Below are 10,584 nucleotides of genomic sequence, written 5' to 3'. Positions count from 1 at the left end.
AAGGCAATGAGAGAAACTAGTCCGTGCAAAAACCCAGTTCTGCATGTGGTTTGGTGCTTAGTTTTATTTCAATAGTGAGAGTCCTCCCAAGGTTACAACTGAGTGTGGCCCTCTACTAGGCAGGGACCCCCATCTCTCACATCCACCTGTATAAGCCAGTGCCCTGTACTACATAGACACAGGAAATGCTCATCAAGGGTTGGAAGTCAGCAGCAGTGGAAGTCAAGGTCCGCAGCAGCATTGGCTCTGTTTTCAGCTTGGAGCTTTGCCCAGCCCTAGCCTGGAAGGTGTGGCTGCCCTTTGGTGGGAAGACATGCTCTTCTCTTCCATCAGTTGCCCAGAAGCAGCATACTGCTCAGTCTCTGTCACCAGCTCAGCTGCACGCCAACCCTACCATTCTCCAGTGTCACACAACTTTCTCCATTCCTCTCTGTCACCATCTCTCTTGTGTCTTTAAAAATATTCATCATTTCATACATTTATATACTGAGTTGGGGTATTTTCATCTCCAATACTCTCTCATAGCATCACCTCTCTTACACTTTGGTCCAGTAACTCCTCGCCTACTTTGATTTTTTTTTTTTTTTGTAAGTTGGAAAATAACTTTATTTGTTCTAGGGCATTGGCTAGAGTCCCCTTAGAACTTCTGAAACTGTGTCGCGGTGCCAGCAGCCTTGGTGCCTTAAGCACATTGAATTGAACAGTCTTGCTCAGGGGCCTGCACCCTCCAACAGTGACAATGTCTCCGATCTGTACATCCCTGAAACAGGGGGACAGGTGCACAGACATGTTCTTGTGACGTTTCTCAGTCTCAGTGGATGACAATGCATCTTCATCTTTGTCATGACACCACACAAGATTTGACCTCAGATGGAGACATTACCAGTGAAGGGGCATTTCTTGTCTATGTAGGTGTCCTTGATGGCCTCTTTGGGCGTCTTGAAGCCTAGACCAATGTTTTTGTAGTACCAAGGGAGTTTTTCCTTGCCGGTTTCTCCCAACAAAACACCCTTCACTTCTTGTTTTGAAAGACTGTAGGTAAGCACGCTCTATCTGAATGTCTGCCATCTTTCCGGCAGCCTGAGAAAAGGAGAGGTAGGCCCACTCCTGGCTTCCTTATTCCCTACTTTGATATTTTTATAGTGTCCATTTACTAGCCTGCCTTGGCCCATTGTGAGAGCATTTTCAGAACAAAATAACCAAATCTTACCCATGTGCTAATTTTGGGCGCAGCCCATCACGGAATGCCTAGCAGAGGCCCAATAGATGCTATCCAGCTGTCACTATGCCCAAGAGAGCTTCCCACTCTCCAAGTTCTCCTGTAGCTGACCTGGCCTTGCTTTCTGGCTGGCTCAGGTACTTTGTAGATGCCAAATTCACACAAAGTGAGGTTTGGAGATAGTTTACTTCCCAAACATCAGGACATCTAGTGGTGTCCCCCACCCCCTCCTATGCCCTCTGACTGCCCAAAACCTTCTGTTTTCAAATAAACCAAGATGAAAAACCAGTTTAAAGTCAGGCCAAAGCTGATGAGCTTTGTCAGGTATCCAGACACCAAGCATTAGGAAAGGACCAAGTACCAGTACTCCACGATATATCCTGCCAGCAGAGTTTACCCAGATCCACTGCTCCTTGCATTAAAGGGTCTGACCCTGAACTGTCAGCCATGGGTTTCTAGGTAGATTTATGTCAATCAAGCCCCAGGTTTCCCAGAATACAAGCTCTTCCTAAACAAAGAGGAAGGGTAGAGACAGGAAGGTTACATATGCTAACAGACGAGCAGTATTTTCATTGAGTTTTTCTCCAAGACTTAGGAATAAAGAAGCATTGGGCCTAATCTGGGCACTCTGAGAAACAAAGTTCCCGTTAGCAAGCAGCAGCCTCAGAACACTACTTTCTAGCCCTTCCCTGGGGAACAGAGACCAGAAATAGGAGGCACAGGGACAACCTTCATCTCCATGCTCATTCTCTCCCTGGCCCCCTCCTCGGCCAGCACAGCTTCACTTCTGAGGACAGATTTTTCTAGAAATGGTAAAAACCATCAGATGGCCTTGTATTTTTCATCTTTAAAGAGATGGGTAAGAGAACAAAGAGGCAAGCAGAGAAAGAAGGGGACTCAACTTTAAGCTGCCCACTGCTAAGTAATATTTAAAGAACGGACATAATTCTATCGATAGGTTGTCGCTCCGTTAAAATGATCTGAAGACACTGCAGCAACATGGAGGAGGATGCTAGTCTGTGACTTCAGGGGAAAAATCTAGAATACTTCACATTAAAATCAGTCAGTTTTGGGAATGATAGGAAAATATAAAGATAAAATAAAAATAAAAATCAGCAAGCCAGTCAGTTGGAGAAAACTACTGTTAATGTGAATGCTTCCATGAAGTCAGTTTTGATCCTGTATATATGTGTGTACAGACATGTATTTTCACAAAATTAAGTTAAAATTTGGTACTGTATAGTTATTTTTACATACTGTCCTCTCTATATAGTATTTTAATCTTTAAAATATGGCTTTATACCTGCATAGAAGTGACCATGTCAACATCCTAACTAATTTGGTTGGAGCGTATAAAATGGTATATAGTTCAACATTTGTCAACTCCAAGTGATCTCATGTGGTTCAACCTACCATTTATCAATGACCATGTAAGAGCAGTTGAATTGTGCTCATTAAAATAAAAACATTATGAATAAGTGTTCAATGGCTCTAGCTTTATTTTAGATACATTTCTAGAAGAATAACGTATAGCTTTGCAGATGTCAAGGTCCCTCAGATATTTTTGCATAGCACCCTTCAGAAGCCTTGTACCAGTTTGTACCCTGCTATACTCACCATGTTGCTTCTACGTCACTCTCAATGCAGGGAACACCTCTATACTTTTCACATAGCACAAAGTCATCTAGAGCAAACTGCAGTTGGTACTTTCTTGCCATTTAGGACAACAACCTACCAGAGTAGTTGTGAACAATTTTGCTCATCAAAGCTCATTGGTATCGACAAAAAAGATCTTCTTTTGAAGATGTCTGTGCAGAAGAAAGATAGGAATGAGCTCTGAAATCAGAAGGAGAGGCAGTGAGAAGAGATCCTGAGGCAAAGTAGAAACAGCAGTGGAAAGAAACACTCAGAAATGGAAGTACCTGGGTTAAATTCATAATTGTTATGATTTGAGGTGATAGAGATGATAAAGGCCCTCCTCCAGCTCATGCCCTCCTCCTCAGCAACAGTTTCAAGACAAGAGCATGACAGTCAGGGAAGGGAGCTTTGAATACTGGTTATTTGTGTGCCCGCTAAGGTCTCAGTCTTGGTCAAAGTAGCCCCTGTATCTCATTGAGTATGCAATGCCCTGAAAAGAAACAACACCTGGTTATCCCCAAACTACAATGACATAGGGAATTAAATGCTGGAGGACCATAAAGTATATAAAAAAAAAAAAAAAAAACAGGGCTCCCCTAGAAAAGATGGTGGGCTAGAACAACCTCTGTGTGATCTAGTAAAGAAAAGTGTGGGAAGAAAACACAGAAAATCTTTGGTTTTTTTCAAAGACAGAAAAAAAAGAGGAAATTATTTGTAAATCTGCAAAAACAGTAATAGAACTGCTGAAAAGCACCAAGAAACAAGAAATGTAACAGGCCAAAATGAAGAAGAGTTCAACACAGCTCTCACTGTGCGTTTCCTTGGTAGGGGAGGAGGAAACAGAAGTCTTTATTCCAAAGAACTGGAGTTGGAGCCCACAAGTGTGATTTGGTCACTATGAAACTTTTCAAATAATATTAGAAGCAAAATATTCAAACCAACAGATGTGTAAATCACCGGACATAGAAACAAAAATATGTAAGAGCAGAGCAGCATGCATCCCTCAAAAGATCGCCATGCCTCAACTACTAAATCCAAAAATAGAAATGGTGAAAAGCTAGACAAATATCTCAAAAATACGCTAGAAAAAAACCCACAAAAAACAAACAAACAAACAAACAAAACCAACCAGTGACTTCAAGAGTTTACACATGGGCAGATAAATGGAGTAATAAAACCAATCTGGACCATGGAGAGGAAAAGCAGCAGTTAGAGGAGATAGTCAACACGATGCTTTAGAAATCAGCAATATGGATGGATGCAAAGGTCAACAATAGATGAGTTTATCAAGAACACTAATTTTTTGAAATCTTGAGAGGAAAACATCCAAAAATGTTGGAAATAAAAACAGAAAATCAAAAATATGCAAACAGACTTGACTAAGCAGAAAAAAAGTATCCAGGACAAGGCTAAGAAGTACTACATTCAAACATCAATAAAGAAAAGTAAATGAACAAACATGACCACAACCTACAAAAACTCTATGAATATGACCAGAAGGCCTAACCGAACCATCCATGGAATGGAAGGGCTGAGCCAAAAACTAACCTCTCATGGTCTAGTCAGTGAAATAATAGTGATCAACTTTCCAAATAGAGAAAAAAAATGACATTTAAAGCCCCAGTAGATATGACAAGAGTAGATCCTCTCTATGACATATGATGATCAGCAAAGAAACAACAGTAAAGGCTATGAGGTGAAAATCCCGATTAGGCATCAAAGTCAGAAGCATTGGAATAACATTAGATCTGTCATCATCAACCTTCCAAGCCAGGAAAACATGGGATATTCATTTCAGTCCCCTAGAGTAAATAAGTGCTAGCATGATTCTTAGATCCGGCAAAACACAAAGTCACGTTTTAAAGTTGACAGATAAAGACTTCTCAAGATAAGCACAAACTAAACCAGTTCCAAACCACCAAGACAGAATCCAGAAGATAGTTAAGACAATGCTATATACACAGGAGAACAGCAATGACAAGAACCCAGGGAAGAATAAATTTTAGGAGAGAAATGGCTTACAGAAAGCGTACTGGAAAGGAAACCTCATGTCACGGTAAACCTGCAAAGCCCTGATTTATAATAAAGGGGCAAGGGGAAAATAAAGGACAAATCCAACTAATGTTATTGGAACGAGCAAGCCTTGTCTAACAACAAATATAAATGATTTCGATGATCTCAAATCACTAACAAAGGGATACAGATTAAACAGGTGCCCACTGAGTTAGCTTTGACCAGGCAGCAGGGATGGGGTCAACCAGGCAGCAGGGATGGGGTCGGAGGTGAAAGGGGCTGCTGGGAGCGGCAGAGTTCTGCAGGCAGGAGGCTCCCTAGTTGACATCCTTGGCAGGCCTGCTCTTTCCAGAAGGGAAACAGAGGAAGAGGAGTGGATCTGGGGGAGAGAAGAGGTAGGGGAAGCTCTGAGTGGAGTGAAGGGAGAGAAAACTGCAGTCAGAGTGTAATGTATGAGAGAAAAATAAAGAAGGAGATTATCTAACCTGATTAAAACCCTAGCTCCAGTCGTGTGGCTCTGTCTTCCTGTGAGACTTTGAACAATGGGAGGAGGAGGCCTTCTCTGACTCTTTCTCCTGCTTTTGGGACCCTCTCTCTGATAGTAGGTTCCCTCATCCAGCCTTAAAACAGGAGAGCTGCCTAGTCTTACTGCAAATTGACATGCCATGTTTGATTGGAATCCACGGGAGGCCTGGCCTTTTCTGAAGAGAAACTGAAGAGGAGGAGTGGATAGGGTGGAGAAGGGAGTGCAGGGGCGGGGGGGGGGGGGGGGGGGATTGGTAGGAAAGAGGAGAGGGGAAACTGTGGTTGAGGTGTAAAAAAATTTTTTTAAGAAAAAGAAAACTAGACTCAACGTTTTTTTTAACCTACTTTCTTTTTTTAAAATATTTTTATTAGGAATTTTCTTCATTTACATTTCAAATGCTATCCCAAAAGTCCCCCATACCCTCCCCCCTCCCCTACCCACCACTCCTATTTCTTGGCCCTGGTGTTCCCCTGCTGAGGCTTTTGCAAGACCAAGGGGCCTCTCTTCCCAATGATGGCTGACTAGGCCATCTTCTGATACATATGCAGATAGAGACAAGAGCTCTGGGGTACTGGTTAGTTCATATTATTGTTCCACCTATAGGGTTGCAGACCCCTTCAGCTCCTTGGGTACTTTCTCTAGATCCTCCATTGGAGGCCCTGTGTTCCATCCAATAGCTGACTATGAGCATCCACTTCTGTGTTTGCCAGGCACCAGCATAGCCTCACAAGAGACAGCTATATCAGGGTCCTTTCAGCAAAATCTTGCTGGCGTATGCGATGGTGTCTGTAGATTCAACTTTATGCTATCTCTGAGTACATGTCCAGGACACCCACAAATTGATGGTCAGAGGATTAAAAATCAATTTATCTATCAAGCATAAGCTGAAAACAAGGTAGCATAGATATTCTAGTTTCTAAGAAAAGAGATTCTAACCTTCAAAATTAGTCAGAAGAGATAAGGAGCCACTACATACTAATAGAAGGAAAATTTTATCAAGATGATATGAAAGCAATTGTGCCCCCCCCCATTTCATAAAAACAAAAAACAAAAACAAAAAACTAATGGGCATTGCAAAGTCAGATAGATCCTGAGACAATAATAGTAGATGACATGGATAACCCATTCTCATCATCTGATAGGCTATTCAAACTAAAGGCCAGCTGACAAGGCATAAACAACATCAAAGATCAAATGGACCAGTCAGATGTGTACAGAATATTCCAATCTAGTAGATATGAAATGCACATACTTCTTAGCAGCTTACAGAATTGTCCTTAAACAAGATCATATTCTATGTCAAAGAAAACCTTAAAATACAAAGGAATCTAAATAACTTCTTATATCTTCTCAAATCATAGTGAAATAAAACTAGAAGTCAATAGAAGAAAAAGATACATGCACACAAGTACTTAGTGACTCATGCATGTACTAATAATTTGACATGGATGTCTCAAATAAACAACATAATGATATACCTGAAGGTCTCAAATAAATAACTAATGATATACCTTTTGTTCTTACAGAAACAAGAACAAACCAAACCTCAAACAAGAACAAGCAATAGATGGCAAGAAAAATAAATATCAAGACAGAAAGTAAAGATATGGAGACTAAGAGAACAGTATACAGAATCAGAAAGTTGGTTCTTTGGAAAAATGAACATGATTGGCACAGTCTTCTAGCCTACTCTGACCATATTAAAGAAGAATCAAATTAATAAATTATCAATGAAAGAAGATGTTACAACAGAGTCCACTAAAACCCAGAAGATCATTAGGGAATATTTTGAAAAGTCTATATTTCAAAAATCTGGAATCTCTGGAAGAAATGGATAAATTCCTACATATGTAAAATGTATCAAAATTAAACTAAGAGGATGTCAGCACTGTAATATATCCATAACAAATGAAGATATTAAAGTGATAATAACATGTCTTCTAATAAAAACAAATAGATTCATTCTGATTTCTACCAAATCCTCAATCATCTAACAGCAATACTCTGCAAACTACTCTCCAATAAAATAGAAAGAATGCTATCCAATTCATTCTGACATCAAAACCAGATAAGGATACAACACCTACAACAAAAAGGGAAGAAAACCACAGACCAACTTCCCTGTTGGATATAGATGTAAAATTGTTCAATAAGATATTTGAAAATGAAATTCAAGAACATTCAAGACTGTAAACCATGGTTAGTTTGGTATTGTTCCAGAGATAGATACAAATAGAAAATGAAGAAGCCAAAACATCCTTATTTGCAGATGACATGACCATCTACTTTCAACAAAGTAACAGGATCTATAACCAATATATAAATGTTAGTAGGTTTCCTATATGCCAACAATGAACTTGGCAAAAAAAATGAGGAAAATAATCATATTCATTATACCTTCCTGGGACTGCCTAGGAATAAACCTAACCAAAGTTAATACCTCTAGAATAAAAACTTGAAAAACCCTAAGAAAGAAATTGAAGAAGACACTTGTCTTAGTCAGGGTCTCTATTCTGTGGTAACTCCAGCTGTGTCAAGTTGACACAAAACTAGCCAGTACAATTGACCCCTTGTCAACTTGACACACAAACACATCACTAGTAAGCCTCAACCCTTACATTCTTATTCATCCCCAAGGTCTAAATAACTTTAAACATCCCACAGTCTTTACATATTCTTAAATTTTCAATCTCTTTAAAATATCCATCTCTTTTAAAATCCAAAGTCTTTTTACAATGAAAAGTCTCTTAACTGTGGGCTCCACTAAAATAGTTTCTTCCTTCAAGAGGGAAAATATCAGGGCACAGTCACAATCAAAAGCAAAAATCAATGTCCAACCTTCCAGTGTCTGGGATCCAACTCACAATCTTCTGGGCTCCTCCAAGGGCTTGGGTCACTTCTCCAGCCATGCCCTTTGTAGTACACGCGTCGTCCTCTAGGCTCCAGATGCCTGTACTCCACTGCTGCTGCTGCTCTTGGTGGTCATCTCATGGTACTGGCATCTCCAAAACACTGCATGACCCCTTCGGTCCTGGGCCTTCAATTGCAACTGTGGCTGCACCTTCACCATTGGCCTTCCATGGCCTCTCACAGTGTCGAGCCTCAGCTGCTCTTTGTGACCCCTTCATGGCTTCAAAACCAGTACCACCTGGGTAACCCTTACATATTACCAAGTCCCGCTGCAGCAGGAGTACAACCTTGGCTATCTCTGGAACACAGCCTCTTTGTGCTTTCAGAAAACACTTCCCAGAAGATGTCACCTCAATGATGCTGGTCTCTTCTTAATAACCGCTAATTTCTTAGCTCCAGCTAACCAGCATCAATAGTCCCAGTAATGCCAAGTTTTTGCTTTAGTAGTTCTGGTATCTTGTTAATCACGGCTGATTCTTCAGCCCCAGCTAACCAGAACCACAGAATCTTCACAATCAAAACAGCAATGTTTTGAAAAGAGTCTTTAATTTCCCCTCTGAAATTTCACAAACCAGATCTCCATCTTCTGCACTGTTCTCAACATTACCTTCCAAGCTCCTACACAACATCTGACAGAGCTCTTAACAATGAATGGATCTTCAAGCCCAAAGTTCCAAAGTCCTTCCACAGTCCTCCCCAAAACATGGTCAGGTTGTCACAGGAATACCCCACTCTGCTGGTACCAATTTGTCTTAGTCAGGGTCTCTATTCCTGCACAAACATCATGACCAAGAAGCAAGCTGGGGAGGAAAGGGTTTATTCGGCTTACACTTCCATACTGCTGTTCATCACCAAAGGAAGTCAGGACTGGAACTCAGGCAGGTCAGGAAGCAGGAGCTGATGCAGAGGCCATGGAGGGATGTTCCTTACTAGCTTGCCTCCTCTGGCTTGCTCAGCCTGCTCTCTTATAGAATCCAAGACTGCCAGCCCAGAGATGGTCCCACCCACAAGGGGCCCTTACCCCTTGATCACTAATTGAGAAAATGCCTTACAGTTGTATCTCATGGAGGCATTTCCTCAACTGAAGCTCCTTTCTCTGTGGTAACTCCAGCTGTGTCAAGTTGACACAAAACTAGCCAGTGCAACACTAAAATATGGAAAGATGTCCCTACTCATGGTTAAGGAGAAATAATACAAAACTAATCACATTGTTAATAGCAATCTGTAGATTCAATCTAATTCCCACCAAAATTCCAACAATGGGGCTCCCAAAGCCAGAAAAAAAAAATTCCTTTAAAATTTGTATGAAAGACTCCAAATAGCCAAACAAATCCTAAAGAGAAACAATTCTGGAGGAATCACAATACCTTATCTCAAACTACACTATGGAGCCATAGTAACAAACACGGACATGTTAGCAGCACAAAAACAAAATGTATACCAAAGAACTAGAAGACTCAGAAATTAACAGATCTGTAGCTACCCTGTCTCTTACAAAATTGGCCGAAATATACATAGAAAAAAAAAAAAAGACTGCATCTTTGATGCTAGAAAAACTGGATTTCCACATGAGAATAGGAAATTAGAGCTGTATCTCTCATCCTGAGCAAACACAAACATTCAAAAATTCAAACTTAGAAACAAATGCTTAGCCAAAGATTTTAATGTAAGACTTGTAATGCTGACTGTGTGAGGTAAAACTAAGATATAAGTATAGGCAAAAGCTTTCTGCAAAGGACTCTAGTGGCACAAGAAATAACCCTGGGACTGAGAGACAGGACCACTTAAAATTCAAACTCTGTTCAGGAAAGGAAATATAGTTGAAGTCCACAGAATGGGGATGGGGAACTTCATTAATTATATATCAGATATGAAGTTATCAATTAGACTATATACAGAGTACAAATGTCAAAAGCAAAAAAACAAAACTGATTGGAGAATGAGTAAATGGAATAATAATGAATTTAAGAGAACATTCTAAAAATAATACAATATTCAATGAAAACCCATTTAACCCTCTGAGCTATCAGGAAAGGAAATTAAAGCTGCCTTGTGATTCTGCCTCATCCCAGTCAGGATGGCTTTTGCCAAGAAGACAGATAACAACTAACACTGATGAATATGTGGGGAAAGAGCAGCCCTCACTCACTGCTGATGGAACCATCAGCTAATACAGCCACTATGGAAATTTGTGTGGAAGCTCCCCCAGATACTAAAACCATTAGCATATGATCCAGTATAACACTTGTGTGTATATACTAGAGGACCTTAAGTTAGC

At 40.4% G+C, this 10,584-nt stretch overlaps 1 pseudogene; it reads right to left on the bottom strand.

Annotated features, from left to right (window-relative positions):
* Positions 1 to 637: 637 nt before the first annotated feature.
* Positions 638 to 1,068, bottom strand: Gm2534 (annotated as a pseudogene).
* Between the last annotated feature and the right edge of the window lie 9,516 nt (positions 1,069 to 10,584).

This window comes from Mus musculus, chromosome 13, assembly GCF_000001635.26.
Source record: "Mus musculus strain C57BL/6J chromosome 13, GRCm38.p6 C57BL/6J".
Taxonomy (NCBI): Eukaryota; Metazoa; Chordata; class Mammalia; order Rodentia; family Muridae; genus Mus; species Mus musculus.
This window is presented reverse-complemented; position numbering and strand designations above follow the sequence as displayed.